The sequence below is a fragment of the Neofelis nebulosa genome, chromosome 17 (assembly GCF_028018385.1).
Source record: "Neofelis nebulosa isolate mNeoNeb1 chromosome 17, mNeoNeb1.pri, whole genome shotgun sequence".
NCBI classification, from domain to species: Eukaryota; Metazoa; Chordata; class Mammalia; order Carnivora; family Felidae; genus Neofelis; species Neofelis nebulosa.
This window is the reverse complement of record NC_080798.1, coordinates 54,026,319-54,046,411: the sequence shown is the minus strand read 5'-3', so window position 1 is coordinate 54,046,411 and position 20,093 is coordinate 54,026,319. Positions and strand designations below refer to the sequence as shown.

Genomic DNA, 20,093 nt, shown 5'->3' with positions numbered 1-20,093 from the left:
CGATTCATCTCAGAACTGGGGGACCAGAGGTGCTAGTCTGGCTTCTGCCATTTACTGGCCAAATCAAGTTAAACTTTGTAATTCCCAGTTTCTCCTCTGTGAAAAGGAAACACTAATCTCCCTCTCTAGCTTACAGAACAATTGTAAAGATCTGTTCAGATAACAAAAACATTAACTGACTTCTATCTAGTGTGTACAGTTTACAAAGTGATTATATCCACTTTATCTCATTGAAACTCAGGACTATCCTATGAAGTCAGTCTCCCTCTTTGTTGACAGGGACAGGAGCTAAGGTAGGTGAGGTCACCTCCAGGTTTGTCCAGGTTGCATTGTGGCAGAGTTGGTAGGCAAACCAAGGTCTGGACCTCCAAAGCAGAACTGAACTAAAACCAAGGTGCTATGTCAGTGCACTATTTGTGGACATCACTTTGGTCAAGACTGTTTCCCCGGTTACACTACTGAGCCCAGAGGAGAGACCAAGGGAGAATCTATGTTCTAATTGCTCAGATCACAATTATACATGCAAAGAGCAATAATTATTTTCAAATAAAAACTGTGAGGTCATTGGAATACATTTCTTTAGCAATGACATTAGAGAAAGTGCCAGGCTTGGTCTGTCACATATTTCTAACTTATGCATCATTAAATTCACTCATCTTAAATTATACACCTAATTAACTCCATTCATTTTCTCTTTCTGGGTCATTATTTTGTTTCTTCTGCCTAGGTGTATGCAAGAGGAAAATACTTGGAAAATCATTGGTATTCTGTATATGCTTTATGTATACAGAAGAGGGTTTCCATTAGATAGTTTGTTCCTATTAATAAATTAAGTGCCTGCCATTACACTCTGTGGAATGCCTGGATGGATTTTCACCAGGTTTTGAGGGTATGTGGGAGATGGTCTGATGGGTTGTGTATGTTAAGTAGATTTTGGGGTGTCAAGGGTAGGTTCCCCTCATAAAGATAGTGACACGTTCTCTGGAATAGCTGCCCATGAAGAGAACTCTGTGGCCAGGACAAGCCATATGTATTAGATTTATTAGGGAAGGAAACAAAGTGCTTTCAAACATGAGCCCAAACCTGAAGGCACAAGATCAGACCGTCTGAACTGTCAATGCTGTTTGGGATCCAGTTAACTCCTGTAAGGCGACCCGAGGTTGCAAGCTTGAGGGTCATTTCGAGACTTGCCTAAAGTGTTTTAGGTAGAGCTGAAAGTAGAGCTGGGTATAAAAGCTCGAGTGCAGATGGTTTATTTGGGAAGTGGTGTCAAGGCACTGGTAAGGAAGGCAGCAAATTCGAAGGGGAGGTGAGAAGGCCACGGTAGGGGTGCATGAGTGGGGAGGTTACTGGTGTGGGCAGTTGGGGCTCAGTCCAACTGCAGATGTCTGTGAGACTGTAGAAGACACCCAGCCAGGAATCCAGGGGGTAGTTATGCTGTAACTCCCATCTGTCATGGCTGTTCCCAGAGTGTTAACTCCCTGGCACTTCTGATGTGCCCTTGAATGTCCAGAGAAGGCCCTCAGGCAGAGAATCAGAAATATTTACAGCTCAAATCCCTCAGCTTGACTGGCCACCTGCAGAGTCTCCCGTAACTCAAAAGGCTGTGTCCTGGGGAAGTGTGAATGTAGTAATTACATTGGTGCACTGAGGATACAGCAATAGCCAGGTACTACGTGCCTGTCCCGTGGCAGTTACCAGAGCGGGTCCATCATACCCCTCATTTAACCCGCTCAGCTACCCCATGTCAAAGGTGTTATGGTTCATGCTTCACACCCGAGGAAAGGGGGAGTCGGAAAGCCTCAGTTACCGGCCTGTGGTCACACAGTTGGCAAAGGAAAGCCAAAATCTGAGCCCAGGCCTTTGACTGTAGAACACACTTCCCCCACAGAGCAGGTGGTAAATACAGATTTGTCTAATAGATGAACAGAACTCACATAAAGATTTTTTTTTTTAACTCTGACACTTCAAGGTAGTATTTTGTGGGCTTATATCTGTCTATTTTCTGAAATCCACCCCTCACTGCCTCTCTGACCTCCAGGCAAGGCTGAAGTATGTTCTGTGATAAAACGTGGATACCTTTTAGGCCTAGATAAACACATATGTACCTTCTGTGTGTATATAAAGCCTCATAAAATCAACACCAGGAATTGGGACCAGGTCAAAGGGGTTCAGACACGATCATCAACTCATGACAAGAATAAACAGACTCCCTCACTCTCTACCACAACTCCCTGCCTTCAAGTTAAAAGAAGGTGCTCAGATTAGCCTCACGTAATATCTAGTTATTCTCTGGGCTGTTTCACAACAAATATTATCAAAGTTTAAGAAAATATGTTGGGTTTCCAGCAACGTTTGAAGCGTGCAAATGTTAGTGGGATAAAAACATATGAGATAATCTATTTCCTACCACAGGAAGCTTCAGCTACTGACAGTGGGCCCATGGTTGACAGAAAAAAAAAAGTGAAAAAGGGGTCCAGCTTTTAATCTCCAAGAGTTTTGGCCACGGGCATGCAGGATTCATCTACTTGAAGCCATAAAAATTTAGAATTCGGAAGAGTTAGGATTTGCCATGTAGTACACTGTATAACAACGTCTTTGTTTATTACCCAGACACCTCACTCAAGCTCCAAGAGGGAAACCAGAGCTATTTTTCCAAATGGATTGATGTCTGAAATATTGGCTTCTGTTTCCAAAGAACTTACTTTTGATCTTGTTTGTCCAGCTCTGTAGTTCAAATTAATTTCACCCTTCAGGGATTTGTAGGCATGTTGACAGATTCGGTGACAAAAATGGAGTTTTATTGGAAAGGGTGTTAGTCAGGGAAGCAAAGGTCTCAGGGAATAATTTGGTAATGGGCTATGGAGACTTTCTTCCTAGGTCACTGGTTCAAATCTAGAACCTGCTTGGCAGTGATTGAAAATCGTTACCACTTGACAGCTGCCTGACAGGCGGCCAGTAACATGTCGGTGCCCTATTCCTGCACCTCCTTCTAGGTGAAACGGCTGCATGACAGGAGGGACACCATGGAGTAAATGAAATCACAGGAGCTGAATTACCAGGTTTCTCTCTCAACAGCTTGTTACTTTAACAGGTTAAAAGATCTTATCACTTTACCAGGTAATAGCCCACCCAAAGATTCCAATATGTACCTCCCTCTTTTTTTCTTTTGATGTCTTGGTGGGTGTGCCCACAATGGCTCTTTATTTGTACCTGAATCACGATTCTTCTAATTGAGGTATAACTGACCTAAAACATCGTATTTGTTTCGGGTGTTCCACCTGATGATTCGATATTGTATATGTTGCCCAATGATCACCACGACAAATCCAGTTAATATCCTTCACCGTATGTAGTTACAAAACTATTTTCTTATGATGAGAACTAAGATCTGTTAGCAAGTTTCAAATATGCAGATAGTATTAGTCCAGAGCAAGTATAGTCCTTGCTCTGTATTTTCCATCCCCGTGGCTTATCCATTTTATAACTGGAAGTTCGTACCTTTTCATCGATCCCTTCACCCATTTCACCCACCCTGCACCCCCCAATTCTGGCAACCACCAACCTGTTCTCTGCACCCATGAGCTCATTTTTAATTGTTTTTTGTTTTTCGATCCCACATGTAAGTGAAATCATACAATATTTATATTTCTTTGTCTGACTTACTTCATTTAGCACAATGTCCTCAGGTTCCATCCATGTTGTCACAAATGGCAAGATTTCATTTCTTTTTATGGCTGGATAATATTCCATTGTGTGTGTATATCACATCTTTATCCATTCTTCTGTTTGTATTCCATTGCCTACCTCTTAACAGTGGTTAAATCCGACTAAAACTAGGGAGAAAAATGGGAGACAGTGAGAAGTGAAGGATGAAAGAGTTATTCCAAAACCTCACATTGAGCAGCTGCATATAGCTTTGCTAGGAATCTATACATTTATGTAAAGAAGAACAAAAAAATCTTACAAGGCCAGAATGGGCATCGGGAAACCACACAGGGACAAACCCCAAATAGACTGGCTACAGGAGGAAACTTGGCAGATTTCCATCTCAACGGCCCTTGAGAGACAACCAGGCCAAGGAGCCACATAGGACCCATTATGAGAAGGTTGGCGCCATATTAATTTCAGCATGGCCATTCTCAGCTGGAACCCAGTCACCTGACCACGTCTCCACAGGGGTCCATCCTTAATGTAGGCTGGGCCAAAATAATGAGAACTTGATTCTAAGCAGGGTAATTTCCGTATTTCGATGGGCTTAAGCCAAAACCTTTAAAATTATTTTAATGTCATTTTTCTTCTTAATGGGACATGTAAGTACTAGGAAAATTATAGGCATTAAAAGGGTTTCTTTGGATTTTTTTTTTCTTTTTGTAATTGCCTTTTAGAGGGTAAAACTTAATTCATTCTGAGTGTTTTACTCTGATATGAGAAACCTGACCAAAGCCTTATATTATGAGGTAAGTTCCTCATATTTCCCCCTAAAACAACATTCATGATACTCACTGGTTTGAGCTCAACATGTGTGGATGTGTAGATGATAAACCACCAGCTTTCCAGAAAGGTCCCAAGATTTAGCTACGGCTGTTGGCCAAGGTGAAGAGTTTACTACAGCCACGTTAGAAATATACGTATTCAGCCGTATGACTGATTTGTAAATAATATCACAACCCGTCCATCTAAATGAGCACTGCACCCTTCAAAATACACCTGGATGAGACTCATGATTCTAAATGGGGGTCACTGCCAGAAGTTTAACTGCAGTGATGTCAAGAACAAACTCCCAAATCTGAGTGGCTTACAGCCATAGGTATTTTTTGTTTCTTGCTGCCAGGTCTGCTCCTGCTGTGGCTTAGCTGGCTTTGGCCAGAGGCTCCACACGCCTCTGAGTTTCAGACCCAAGCTGTAGGGACAACACCTGGGGAATGTTCTTCCCATTGTAGAAGACAGGAGATCAAGAAAGATGAGAACAAACACGCAGAACCTCTTACTGCCTTGGCTTGAACTGGTACATAGTCATGTCCGATCACGTTCCGTTGGTCAAACATGACCCAGCCCTTGGCTTGAACTGGTACATAGTCAGGTCTGATCATGTTCTTTTGGCCACACATGACCCAACCCTAAGTGGGATGATGGGTCAGAGGGAGAAGGGAGGCCAGGAGCCCATGTCCTTTTGCAGTACCTGGCTCTGTGCTGAAGTCTGGGGCTGGGATAGGAGGGTCACAGTCCCCATGAGCAAATCTGACCATCTGCTGAGATCCTCGGGCCAATGCACATGCCACTGTCATCTGAGGGACCGGATTCTGTTTTGGACATGATTCAAGGGCATTTGGCCAATTCTGGAAACCTAGGTGGTTGACTAGGCTCAGTACTCCCAGTTGAGGTGTGAAGTGAGATGTGACAGTAAATTAATGAGGCTGATCTTATGCGCCTTATAACCTGGCTTAGGAGGAAATTCTGAAGCGGTATCCCCACCACGTCATCATCGTCTGCCTGTAATGGAGGCTGGTAGTGTCTGTACCATTGAGGCTCATGCATTATTGATTATATAGGGAGGAATAGGAGGATGCTATTCCAATGTAGTAAGGACAAAGAGACATTTGTTAATATTCAATATGTGTTTGATAGTGTTTAAAGACTTAGATGTCCTACTGAGCCCAGGAGATGAAAAACCAACCAAGATGGTCTTTGCCCCCATGGACCTTATGGCCTAGAAGGAAAGACAGACTTGCATTAGGTAACCACCTTAGTGGCTATAGAATTCCAAACTGGACTAATCTGAATGAAAGGGGCACCATTCCACGAGAGACTATGACAAAAGTGACAAAGGCTTTCACAAGAAGTGACAGAGATTTGAAGGAGAGGGCCTTACAGAGGCCAAGTATGTATGTGTGTGCACGTGTGTGGGCCTGTACGTGAGCATGAATGTACTTTGTGTACACATGTGCGTGTGTGTGTGTGTGTGTGTGTGTGTGTGCGTGTGCATGCATGGACGTTAGTGGAGTGTAAAGTCGGGGGCATTCTAGACTGAAGAAGTTATGTGTGCCTAACTCTTGGCACACATAACTTGTGATGAAGGACAGTATCACCATCTAGGAGGAGCTTATGTGAAGGGCTGGTGCCTATAATACCCCCTCAACTACAGCCAGGTTCAAAGAGAATAGATGCCACCTCCAGTGAGATCTTCTTTAGTGTCTGCTGCTGAAGGGAATTAGTCCCTATTTCATGAAGGGAAGCTTTTTGTTGTTTTTTTTTCTGGTTATGAGAAATCAACTTCCTACTGCCCCAGAGAGCCCTGGGATATAACTAAGGAACTGGACCCTGCACCGGCTAGAAGCTGAGTGGCATAACCACACATCGCTCTCAGCTCGTGGAGTCAGTCCTTTTCTCGGGGCATTCAACACATGTGTGCCGAGTACTCACTATATTCCAGAAGTGTGGGAGACAGATAAGACAGGTACAACCCTCCCATCAAAGAATTCGTGGTCTACACAAGAAAACACACCCACAAGCATGCGATTTCAGGACCAGTGTCCAGGACAAGTCTCTAGAGTCTTGAACACAGAGTCCCCTCCCTCAAATTATGGACTGGGATGTCAGAGAAAGCTTTCTGGAAGAGTGGAGGGCTGAGAAAATTCGTGGATGATTACGGGGAGCTCACCAAATAAAAAAAAAAAAGAGCTCCATTAGAAGGAACAGTAGGTACAGAATCAAGGGTAGGTGCCAAGTAACAAAACCAAGCAAAACAATCCACAGTGTATTCAAGTACCAAGAGAGCCGCTAAGCTGGAGGAAGTTCTCTGATTGAGCATTCTCCCTGTTTGCTTCATGCTTTTCTCCTCTGTCCCCCCAGCTTTATTGAGATATGACTGATGGGTAACATCGTGCAAGCTCAAGGGGTATGGTGATTTTGATAGAGTCACATGTTTTGAAATGCTTGCCACAGAGAGTTAGTACAATATCCTTGGTGAGCACAGATAGCTGTCAACTGTAGTGACCGTGCTGTCCATTAAATGCCCAGGATTTACTCCCCTTGTAAGTGGAAGTTTATGTTCTTTGACCAACATGTCCCCATTTCTCCCACCCCCAGCCACCTGGCAACCATATTTCTACTGTGTCTCTGAGTTTGATATTTCCATATCTAAGTGAGACCTCACAGTATTTTTCTGTCTCTGACTTATTTCACTTTGCAGTGGTGCTTTCTGCTTCCAAGTGTGTCTTCCTCTGGCCTCTCTAGAGTGCCGCTAGAGCCATTGCCAAAACTCCCATCGGGATGTTGGGTGTCTTTGGCAATGGGGTCACGTGCCTGGGTTGGTGTTGGTGTTTTGGGCACAATTGCTATTTATTTCATGGGCGCCAGTGCTCCTGAGCCCTGGAGGTCATCCGCATAGCACATATAGGTAGCACGATGAGATGTGATGGGGCAGGTGACAGAATTCCTTTCCACCAGCTCTCAACTAAGAGCCAGCTGCCCCGAGAAGACTTGAGCCGTGCAGAAGTCACCTTCTGCTCCTTTGATGTTCATGGGAGGGTTTTCTTCATTGTGCCTCTGTTTTATATACATACATAACCTCTGCTGCTGGATTGGGAAATTGTACTGGGTTCCATCTAGTTGACTTGGGACATGGTATAGGGTAGTGTTTATAGGCAGTGCTTTGAAGCTCTGCCACATTTCTGCCACCTCTCTGCAGGTACATGCTGAGCCCTATGTTCCTCCTTCAAAATGTCATCCAGTCTATTTCTGTAAGAAATGCCATTGGATTTTGATAGGGGTTGCGTTGAACCCGTAGATCACTTTCGGTAGTATAGATACTTGAATATCAGTAAGTCGAATCCATAACAAGGGTTGTCTTTTCCATTTATGTCTGTTTTAACTTCTTTCATCAACGTTTTGTAGTTTTCAGTGTATAAGTCTTTCACTTCCTTAGTTGATTCCTAAGTATTATTAAGGGGGTTGTTTTCCTAATTTCCTTATCAGATAGTTTGTAATTAGTGTATGGAAACACAATTGATTTTTGCAAATTGATTTTGTGTCCTGCAATTTTACGGAATTTATTTAATTGGTTTTTATTATTATTTGTGGAGTTTTGGGGGTTTTGAAAAAATAGCTCTAAAATCCATATGGAACAATGGAAATTCCCTCAAGTTATTCTATACATTTAATACAGTTTGAATAAAAATATCTAAAGAGCTTATCCTGGAAATGGACAAAATTATTCTAAAATTTATAGGGAAAATGAAAGTGCTGAGAACCCATTTTAAATCAGGTGGAAAGCATGGCACATTCAATACAAAACGCTAGAATATTGGCATCCAAACAGGGAGGGAGACTAACTCAGATCTCTGTTTCACACAATGTCCAATAATGAATTTCAGTTGGATTAAATATCTTAGTTTGAGATGCAAAATTTAACACACTATTTTAAAAAGGGGAGACTAATTTTAGGTCATTGGAGTGGAAAAATCTTTCTCAAACAAGACACAGGAAGCACAATCCTTAAATGAAATTTTTTTAATGTAAAACTTGTCAACAAGTGTTAATTTAGAAATTCACAGACTAAGAGAAATACGATTTTTATAGTACATCCAAATATATAAATAATTATGACATATTAATAAATAAAAGATATGCAGCTCAATGCATGGTGGAAGGAATAGCCAAAGGATAAAATAAAGGAAATTTCAAAGAAGAGGAAAGCCAAATATTTGGCAAAAAATATGTCCGTCATTTCCCTCTTCACTTAACAATACTTTCTTGGTCACATACCAAACATTGGTGTTGACTCTAGGCTCCCTTTTCTGTTTCTTTGGTCTACTGGTCCGCCCAATAAAGTGGCCTCTCCTACTTTATCACAGTGTTTTCATGCTCTAAGTCTTTGCTGTGTGACCCGGGAGTCACTATCACATTTGGCTATTTAAATTTAAATTAACGTAAAACACACAGTCAACAGTCAATTCCTTGGTCACACTCACCACATTTCCAGTGCTCAGTAGTCATATGTGACTGACTGGTGGTTACCATTTTGAATAGCGGAAGTTCAGAGTTTCTGTGATTATAGAAAGTTCCATCACACAGTGCTGTTTAAGCTCCTAAATAAGTTCTAATATCATTATTGTAATCAGGCATGTCTCCTTTCAGCGTTCCTCATCTTTGAGATTGCTTTGGCTCTTTACTTATTCCAAATAAATTTTAGGCTAAGGAATCAAGGAAATGTCAGTTAAAACAATGATACACCACTCTCAGCAACCAAAATGAAGGCATCATGTTTATCAAAATGGATGCCTGAACATAATGAGCCTTCGTGAGAAGAGCAAGTTGCAAAAGGAGTGTGTGTGTGTGCGTGTGTGTGTAGGTGTAATGCTATGACACCATTTAAGCAACTTTTAAAAACACGTGCATAAAACTATTCTATTCATTGTTTATGGATCATCATAATAGCTCATATTAATTAAGCATTTATTTTTTTCCAGGCTCCGTTCCAGGGACTTTAAGTATATTAACATTTGACTCTCGCACCCGCGCTTAATTCGCCACCATCTTCCCCATTTGACAGAGGCATAGAAAAGGTAAGCAACGTGCCCCAGCTCACCTGGCTCGTTCGTGCAGATTTGGAGCTCGTAGGCAGGCTGTCTGGCTTCCAAGTCTGCACTCATAACCACGGTGCTATCCTGGACCCAGACCAAATGGCACTCACTAGACAGGCATGGGAATGTGTCCAGAGAGGGAGAAAATAGAAATGGGCTGTAGGGCTTTACCTTCTGCATAATGTGTGTGTGCGTGTGGGAGAGAGAGGGGGCAGGGGGAGAATGCGAGATCGAAAGGCAAAGCTAGGGAGCCATATTGACATCAGTCACGTTAGGTCGGTGGATACCGTGTCCTGGTTCAGTGAGATGTACAATAGGTTTTAACTGATGAAGTAAGAAAAAAAACCAAACAAACAATGGGTATATTGTTGGAGGAAGTAAGGGTTCCAGGGCTTGCCGTGACCTGAGGTGTGCTAACTGGACTGGGGCATTGTGAAGGCTTATCCCTTCCGCTTTGCAAAGCCGGCTGTGAAAGCTGCAGGGTTTGTGAGGGCAGGTGGCGACGTAAAGCCGGTGATGGGAGACACCGTGGGGCAGATTCTCGGAGCAGACCGGGGAGGGGGGTGGCAAGAGTGTTCAAAGAGGGATTCGGAAAACCTTCCGGTGCCGGATGGAGTCCCTATCCCTTTCCCCGGGGAAGGCTTCAGTAGGACCTACATTTTCCACATCTTTGGCTGTTGGATTACCGTTTCCCTTTGGCACGCGAGCAGAGGCGGGACTGGCTTCAGCGAGACCGTGGGGCTCATCATGTGCGGCCCTGCGTGGGCGACGTTTCGTGGGGGCCACTTGCAGAAAGCGCTTCCTCTTGGCCCCCAGCGGCCTTTGCCAGGGCGGTCAGTGTCAGTAGGAAGCCCTGCTTCCCGCGGAAGCCCCTTCTCACCTGGTGCCTTTGGTCATCTGATTGGGCCAGCGCTCGAGCCTCACACCCGTGTCACCTTGCTCCGGTGACGGACCTGCCCGTTAGCCCGCTGCCCCAGTGTCCCGGGCAAGGAGGCTCTTGGGCTGTGTCCCTCAGGCCAGCTCACGTGTGGGGCCTCTTGTTCAACTGCTGCCCTGGGAGCAGACAAGTGGGAGTGGCAAGGTGGGGCCTCCACGGGCAGGTCTGGGACAGTTTAACCTGTGTGAATGGCAGACACCTGCCAAGCCACCAGGAAGGGGAGCTGGGTTCATTGAGGGGAGGACAGGGAAGAGGGGAGGCGAGCGAGGGAGGGAGGTCTCTGCTCTCCGCTCACCCTTTCCCTGCAGCTGTCCTGCACAGTGCACCCACCGCCCCTGCCCACCGAGCCCCCTCCACTGCCAGTTTATGGCTTCTATTCTGCAAGCTCACCAGTAGTCATGAACCGCGCTTCTTAAGAAGCAGACATCCCTCGAGGTGGAGTCTAGCTCTGGCCTGCTGCGGCCCCTCCTTGGATGCAGAAGGAGGTTTCCAGATCCCGGGATTGCGGCTGGCCTGTGCCTGCCTCCAAGCCAACAGCAGGCCTCGTGCTGCTTTGTGCAATCCAAACGTGGAGCCGCCAGGCTAGGCTTCCGCACATGGCAACACGCTTATTGCTAAGCCAGAGAGCGCCAGTGGAGAATGATGAGATGCTGGAGTTTGTAGGGCATTTTGCAGCTGAATGAAGCCCTGTGCGCCTCGCTAAGTCACGCACCACTGTGAAAACTTCCGCTCTATATGGGACAGGGCTCTCTGGCCGGCAAGAGGTGAAGGCGGTTGCCATCGTTCATTCCCGCTGCCTCAGCCACCTGCTCCCAGATCTCTCTGACCACGTCCGATAGGCCTGCCTCAGATTTTGGATTCGTGGAAGAGGCAGGATAGGCTAATGGTAAAGGACAGTCCTGGGGTCAGGCAGGGCGGCCTTGGGACCCAGCTTAGCTTCAGGTCCTTGGTGGTTACGTTTCTGGGCTTCGTTCTCTTTATCGGAATGGAAAACTTACGCGCCTTGAAGAGTTTTTACAGTTAGAACCAATGTATGCTCACGTGGCTGGTTTCTCTCACCAAGCCTGCTGGGGACCACAACTGGGGCTGTTTTCCAGTTCTCAGAATATTCTGCGTATTATAAAGTCAGCCGTGGGTTGTTATTGCTGGTTGGTTTTAAGTACATTTACTATTAATGAAGTTGTCACAGACTATCTACCTATGTATGTTTTAAAATCCTCCCCATCTCAAAGATGAATACATAAACAAGTGAATGGAAGGTAAGTAGCTCCTTCATTTATCAGTGTTATCTTGTATATATGTGATATATAAATATAAAATATGTATTTAATATAATTATATATGTATATATTATATTACGTTTTTATATATTTATACATTATATTATATAGAATATCATTATTGCTTAATAAATAAGAATGGGGCCCTGTATAAACAGACCTGGGTCTCACTGTTTGCCGTGACACATCGTAGCTTTGTGACCTTAAGGAGGTTAATTAATGCCTCTGAAACTGTTTTTCCTTATTTGGGGAGACTGTATGCAGAATGGTTAAGGGCTTCAACTCTGGAACCATAGTATCTGGGTCTCAATCCCAGGTCCGCTACTCACTCGTCGCTCTGTGCCTGTTTCCCCAGATGTCAGCGGGCATAAGACTAGGACCTACCTCATGGCGATGCTAGGTGAGGATTCAGTGAGCCAAGAGGAAGTCGTGTAGTCCAAAGAGCTCAAGTGACTGCCTGAGAGGCAGGGATCAAAATGCCCCTCAGAGGGTCGTGGTGAGGATCGGGCAAGATACTGCACGAAGCTCAGGGCTCGGAACCTCGCCCAAGATGATAGCCGTGGCCGCTGATATTTTACTTTAGGGCAGGAGGCGGGAAGCTGGCCGGCAACTCGCGGTGCCCGGGACCCACTGCGGGCGCTCCAGCCCTGGGACCCTAGGATCGGAGTGGGGGAGAGGGAGGTGGGGAATGGGGTGCTAAGGTCCTGGTGCTAAGGGGACACAGAGGCTGCACACACCACGCTCTAGGAAACCGGGCCCTCTACTGCACCCAGGCCAGGACCATTTTGCTGAGCCACTTCCGGCTGCCAAATGTTGTTCCACCCAGAGCTCTTTGATCCGGTGCCAGTCCTTGGGCAATGGAGGCGAGGTGTGCCGGGATCCAGGCAAGGCCCTTGGGGGAGGGCCTGCCGATCCTGACAGCCGTGCCAGCATGGGGCCGGGGGGAATGACCCAGAAGGGTGGGGACGGGCATGGGCTGGGCGTCCCGAGCCCTCACAGCCGGGAAGGCAAAGCCACTTCACCGGGATGGAGGGGCTCCCAGCTCGGGCACTCAGAGCGTCCATGGTGGCCACGGCAGCTGGCCCCACTGTGGGAGGTACAGCTTGGTCGTCATTGTGGCTAATGGTGCCTGTGTTTGGCTCCTCATGCCCACCTCGTTTGGACCTCCCCTTGCAAAGGTGAGAATGCTAAGGCCAGCAGAGGCAAGGAAATTCTCCTGCGCTCGCAGAATGTCCATGGCGGGGGAAGGCTGCTCAGCCTCGGCTCTGTTGGCATTTGGAGCCATGGGGTGCCGTCTGGTGTGCTTCCTGGAGGAGGCCAACAGCGTCCCCGGCTTCCACTCACTGGAGGCCACATGCCCTTCCTCCCCTAGTAGTGACAACGAAATGTCTGCAGCCATTGCTAAATGTGTTCCGGGGGGCAAGCGTGGCCCCAGTTGAGACCCACTGGCTGCCTTATGTTCTGAAGAAGGAAGGAGAGAGAAGAGGATGTGCCTAGAGCAAGCATGGGCTCGGGCCAGCGTTCCTGCTCTTCGATCCAGGGACCTCCCGCTGGCTGGGCCCAAAGGGAGGTTCATGGCAAAGACATACCTGGATGCAGCCTCTTACAGAAAGGCCCAGTATGGTAGTACTTGCCCTCACATCAAGCTTTTCCCCGGGAAATACCTGTTTTTCATCATCTGCACCAGTGTTTGAGTCTCTGATCCCCAGAGATGCTTCTGCTCAGGGGAGGGGACCAGCACTGTGTCCTTCTCGGGGCTGCTTGTGTTTTCCTGACCAGATCCAAGTGCCCAGAGTGGGTGGTGCCAGGCATGTCCAGGATTTGGGCCTCTTGCGGGGCTCGCCGTCTGCTGAGAACAGCTAACCACTGACAGGCATGCCCAGCACACAGAGAAGGCACAGGCGTTGAGATGTTCAGTCTCAAAGACCGCATGTTGTTTATCTCCAAGTCAAATTTAACTGTGCCTCTTGTATTTTTATTGGCAACTCAGACCTGACCTCAGTGGCTGGATTGGGAAGACACCTGGTGGTCTGAGGTCATGCCCGTCACACTCTGCCAGGAAGGCCGCCAGCTTGGGAGGGCTGAAGTGGGACCATCCTGCCGAACGGCAAGCCGATTCCATCCCTGGCGAGAGGGGGACAAATGGAGGGAAATGGTCTCTTGGGTATAACCCAGGGCTAGAGCAGGCAGTCACTCAGATGCAAATATATCCCTGGGTCTATGCCACCCTCATACATTCATCGAGGGGTAGGATTTGCATTTCTATTTGTATCTGTGCCGATGCCCTCTGTACCCATTTAGAAGCTGGTCCCGCTGGAGAGCTGCAGAGCCAGACTCGATGGCTCACACAGTGGCTCACGTGATCGTTACCATTCACTGGGGGATTTTAGTCCTGCTGTCTTTTTATCCAGACCTTTACAAGGTCTCTGGCTCCAAATCAAGCCCCTGGGGTGCCTGGGGTGGCTCAGTCGGTCGGTGTCGACTTCAGTTCGGGTCATGATCTCTAGGTTCATGAGTTCGAGCCCCGCGTCGGTTCATGAGTTCGAGCCCCGTGTAGAGCTCTGTGCTGATGGCTCAGAGCCTGGAGTCTGCTTTGGATTCTGTGTCTCCCTCTCTGTCTGCCCCTTTCCCACTCATGCTCTGTCTCTCTCTCTCAAAAATAAATAAACATCAAAAAATTAAAAAAAAAAACAAAAAACAGAAGACGAGCACCTGACTGTACCTGCTACCCCAGGTGAGTCAGAATCCAAAAGCATATTTGGATAAGGTGGTGATAAGGAAGAGAGGACCCGGTCCAAGGGGCCCAGGCAGAAAGTTTGGGTTGAGGCCACCCAGCCCTGAGTCAGAACCCAACTCTGTTGTTGCCTGTATGACTTTGGGCAAGTGACATGCATTTCTGGAGCTTCAGTTCCATCTGCTAAATAATTGGGATAATAACACACACCGCGTAGGGTAGTTAGGATTTAATGAGAGAATGCATTAGAAGTAAGTACTCATCAATTGAGCTATTATCTACCTCAAAGGATTGTTGGAAAAGTATAAAAGGGATCTAAAGTGAAGAAATGTAGTACATGCTTCATAAATGGTAATTATGATTATTGTTACCAACACCCTTCGGAATTGGTTATTCATTTACCCGAAGCCACTCAAAAATTCTATTCTGATCGCAGAAGAATTGGATAAATGACTTCTTTGATAAAGTAGCTTTTCACCTGGGGGACCTGGTTTGCTGATCCTACTCAGGTTAAAATGACTGAAAATCAATTTGATTTGACAGTTGTGGAAAAAACAAAATGCGTGTACAAAGTGTTGAGCAGCCGAGCCCCTGAGAACTGATAGAAAGTGAGAAATGGAAGGGGCCTGCTGTCTGCGACCTGGTGGCCTGCTTCCTCCAGTTCCGAGGCGCCTGCCGGGCCACCCCTCCCAGCCTCTGGGATTGCAGGTCTCCCTGCCTCGCTGACCCTGTGGCCTCCTTCGGGGCCCGCAAGGTGCACACTGGAGCCCAGGCGCTGGGCCCTGCTTTGCTTGTCTGCTCCCGGAGCCTGGCCTTGGCAACCCGCCCCAGGCCTGCAGACTCCAGTGCGTTCTCTGCAGCCACGCAGCACGGAGAGTGACCGCTGACAAGCAGAACCCCGGGGACATGACAGCCGTGACTGGTGGTGAGGCCGAGGGAGGCAAAGGTAATTTCATCCGCCGGTCTCTTGCCCAAGACCAACTGACGGCGCCCGCCCCCTCCCTGCCTCACTCAGCCCCATAAGACCCCCATTTGCAGGGTCTATACTCCTCTAGTGTCTAGAGTCTCTTTGGGTCTACCTGCTCAGCTCTTGAAACGACAAATCCTCTGAGGCTATGAGGAACAGGTGAGGCCACCCGTGCGTCCTCGGGAAAGGCTTTTAGCCTCCTCAAGCCTGAGTTTCCATTTTGGTCAAGTAGGAAGAAATGGATGTAGTAATGTCTACCTGGTGTGGTTGCTGAAAGAACCAGGTGACATATGAAGGCCAAAATGGCTTTGCAACCCGGGTGTGCCTGCAAGTGGGAGTTTTAGAGCATTGACCATGCCCTAGGATGCTGTGGATGTCCTCCATGTAAGAGTAGGGACGTTATTCATTGACCTCATTCTTCTTGCCATTTTCCCGTGTGTCCTGATTTTCTTCCACTTGCTACGGGGTAGGGCTGGGATTGTCCCTGGGCCAATTCCACAGGAGACTAGATGCCCCGAGTTTTTAGTGTAAGTAACCTAGGACCCTATTGAGGAATCTGGCTAGATTATTCCTTATGGGTGTATTTTACACTAGCTGCTAAGAATAATCCTTAATCGTTATGACAAAAATAAATCCTTGGGGCTGCTTTCTCTGCCAAATGAAGCTTCCCTCGTAAGCAACAGGGTCTTCTCAGACCACACCTGGTTCTGAAGGCGTCTACCTTCAGTTATATTCTCTTTCTCTCTCCACCCCCCACCCCCAGCTCTGGTCTTCATATGTCACAAACTACTTTCCCAATCAATGAGCCACATGGACCATATGCGATTATCTCATTGTGATCTACTTTGGAAGATGCTTGCCTATTTTTTTTTAAGTACAGAACACATAGAGCTCCTATATACCACTTAGCCTTTGTTTTAAACCAGATCTGAGCACACCCTCCAAGTCTGGTGAACAAACCATTCACCTAGTTTTATCTACCCAAAGAGGCTTGTTTTAGTTATAGGGGTATGCAGGTATATGGTAACTATAGGTCTTCAGCCTAGAACAAGGACTGTGGTAGACAGTCCTGGGAAAGTCGCTTAACTGTGTTCAGGAAAGTGCCAGTTACTTGCAGTGCGTTGATATTAGCCTTCATGTGTGTGTCAGGCATCAGGCTATTATCTATTTAATCAGCAAGACCACCTCCAAGGTTTAGGTACTGTTATTATCCCATTTTATAGATGAGTAAAATGAGACCAGGAGAGATTAAGCAATTTTGCTCGGAACTAAGCTAATAAGTAAGAGTCAGGATTCAAAGCAAGGGCTTTAAATAAAACACTTTCCACTAAGCCTGCTAATCAACTCACAATGCTTTTGTGTGCGCAAAAGGCCTGTGAGCTGGGTGCTGGTATTGCCCTCATTTTATAGAGGAGGGGTGAGCCCAGGGAGCCTTCGGTGTGATGAGCTGAATGGAGGGAGATGAAAGATGCCCTTGAACCTCAGCGTGTGGGAGGGACCTGGGAGCTTCCATGACCCAGCCTCGCGGCAAGTGAACACTCCATGTGTGATTATGCATTAGATTGTTTAATTAATTCCATTGCTCACCTGTCACAAAATCTACCTTCACAAAGTGTCTTTCATCTTGGATCTCCAAAGCAGGTGTAAGAGCTATAATTACTTGTAATGATTGTTGTGTTTTTTAATAGTTACCTGCTATAATGTCCCTTTGATAGGTGAAGGTGCTGAAGCTTTGGGTCAGAGGGAGATATCTTGAATGTGGAGACCCGAGACATAAATTAGCCAAGGCCCTCCCATCTCAAATGCCCTTGAGCCTCCCAGGAAGACTGAGATGCCATAAAACAAAGAACTGCCACGGACTATACAAGTCTGTCTCCTCTTGCCCCTTAGAAGGGGCTCATATTTCTTCCTAGACAGAGGAAAGTGGTTGCTTTCTGTGGATTTAAAACAAGTGTGAATAGCCCAATTCATTACAAAGGCAAAGGGAGTTCAAGACTCAAGATGCTACTGCAGCATTCATCAACCTGTGTGCTCAGTGACAACAGAAGGGCGTGAGGTCCCGATAAATTCTAAATCACAGTGCTTTTATGTTCTTTTATGTGATGGTCAGCCAGGTGCACCTACCAGAGGAGACACAGTGAGGTTCAGGAAAACAGAGTTATCAACAGGTGCTAGAGACAGGAGGGACCACATATGGGCCACATGGAAAAGACACTGGGTAGTCAGGAGGTAGAAGACAAGAGCAAAGGAAGCCTTTAGGTCACGGTCTTTATTAGGGTTTCTGAGGTAACTGGCACGACAGGGCAGGGTAAAACAGCTTAAGGTTGGCTCGTCTGAATAATTTTGGCGGGCTTTGGGCTGCAGGGGTCATCCCCAGCTGCCTGGCAGGTGGCTCTGGGGTGATTAAGGTAGAGGAATATTACCCCCTAGGTGCACATGGGCCAAATAGAGGAAGTCCAGCTCTGGAATAGTTTGTGTATCAATGGCATGCTCTTGGTCCTTTGCTACCTTAAAAACTGGTTAGTCCAGAGAGGGACAGTTTCTCCCCAAATATAAAGGTTTTTTTAAAGATGTCAAAACATCGTAATTTATAGAAAATAAAATATATTATATATTATATTATATGTTAAATAAAAATATATATTTTTAAATATATACAATACAAAAACTGGCTTCCACAGAACACTGTGTGTGTATGTGCATGTGCACACACGTGTGCAATTGTGTACGTGTACCAGGACACGTAGAGTTTTTGAGGTTTGGGAAGAGAGTAGAGATCAACTTTCTCCTACCTCTAATAAAAAGCAAGAATTAAGAGCAAGATGAACTTACCTACCTCCCTTTGGAGGTGTTCATAAGATCCCGCTAAGTGAGAGTGTCTTCTCCCCTTTCCACTGACCCCAGTGACTATATATTTGAATGCAGGACAATCTGAAATACAGAAATGACGACAAACGAGGTTATCGTAAAATGCACAGAGAACAGCCTTTGGTTAGGCTTAGAGATTCCTTTGGATTCCCCTATTTCCCTGCCCTTCCATAGCATACTAATGAGTCTAGAATGTTCTTCTAGTTCTATTTCTTCAGACCTCATAATCCTGAAGTCTATTCTATCATAATGGCCGTTCACTATAGCTACTTGGATTCTCATTGCAAACCTGTGAAGTGAACAAGATTTACCCAAGGTCATTACTAGTAAATGGAAGAGGCAGGATTCCAACGAGGGTCTTCTCAAACTACCTCCACTGTGCCAGTGAGAGACAGGTGAATGTTGGCTGGGCGGCCATTGGTCAGGAAGTCAGGAAGTGGAAACTCACCTCTGAAAAATAAATTCTACAGAAAGAAACAGGGCGGCTGCTTTGGAACAGACTAATGAGAATCTTCCGATAATCAAAGGGCCCACCCTAGGGGTAGATCTACAGACCCTTTACTCCTTGTCCGTTCAACTACTGGGTACGTACTCCAGAAGAACTCTTCTTCATGCGCCTCAGGAAACATATACAAGAATGTCATATAGTCCTATTTCTAAAAGCCAAACCACAACCCAAAAGCCAGGTCACTGAAGATTATCTCCATTCTCCATCAACAAAAGAATAAATGAATGGAATAGAACACTCCGTGGTAGGGAGCAAAAATGAACAACCTATAGTTATAGACACCAACATCTTAGCAACATAACGTCAAGAGGAAAAATCAAGGAAAGTAAGATTCTGTAGCCTACAGTGACGTTTCTACAAAGCTGAGAACAAGGTGTGTGCGTGCGTGTGCACACACGCGCACACACACACACACACACACACACACACACATAGTTGAGGCAAACCTGCATAAGAAGTACAACTTTAAAGAAAAACAAGAGACTGACAAACATAATATTCAGGGGAGCGGTGGCTTGAGGAGGAAAAGAGAGGGGCCTTGGGATGGAGGATTCGCCGATATTCGTTTACTGTTCTGAAGGCCTTGTTTCACAGGCATTTTGTAATCATTTCATGGCTAACATTCAGATGGCGTATAGAATTCTGTGTGTCTCAAAAATACATCTTTCAAGAAAGAAGCTTCCTAGCGATAATGGCCCAAAGACAAACCGCTTCATTCAGTGAAAACAGACGAACGTGAACTTAAAGGAAAATGCAAGCAAGGCGGGGGTCTTGGGGGAGGGAGGGGCCCCCGGGGGGGACTATGGAAGGAGCAGAAAGTGGGGAAAAACACTGCAAGCAGGGACGCGGTGAGAAGTGTCTATGGGTCTTGATTTTACTTCTCCTGTGTCCATAAAATACTCTCTTCCTGCACCCTCTACGATATGCCTTTAAGGGCTCATGCACAAGGGAGAAAACAGGAAGCCCCCCACCCTGCCCCAGGATGTAAGGCTCCCTGCTTTCAGGCTGGCCCAGGCACTGACAGGAGAGAGACCTCAAGCAGAGTCAAAGCCCCAGGGTCCTATTTCCACTCTGAGAGATGGAGGTTTGCATACCTCTCAGCAACGGGGGGCATGTGGGCAAAGTACACAGGAGACCACGTGGTGGGCTGCAAGGGGCTGTGCTCATACGTGTTCCTGGCCCCAGGATCGCGGCTTGCTCGCTCTGCCCATGAAG

At 46.4% G+C, this 20,093-nt stretch overlaps 1 long non-coding RNA gene across 1 annotated transcript in view; it reads left to right on the top strand.

The window, feature by feature from the left end:
- LOC131499372 (uncharacterized) overlaps positions 1-20,093 on the top strand; it is an 800,352-nt gene that overhangs the window by 569,125 nt on the left and 211,134 nt on the right. Inside the window, exon 9 of the long non-coding RNA XR_009255831.1 lies at positions 9,471-9,566. This is a non-coding gene — a long non-coding RNA (uncharacterized LOC131499372). The remainder of the gene's footprint in view (positions 1-9,470; positions 9,567-20,093) is intronic.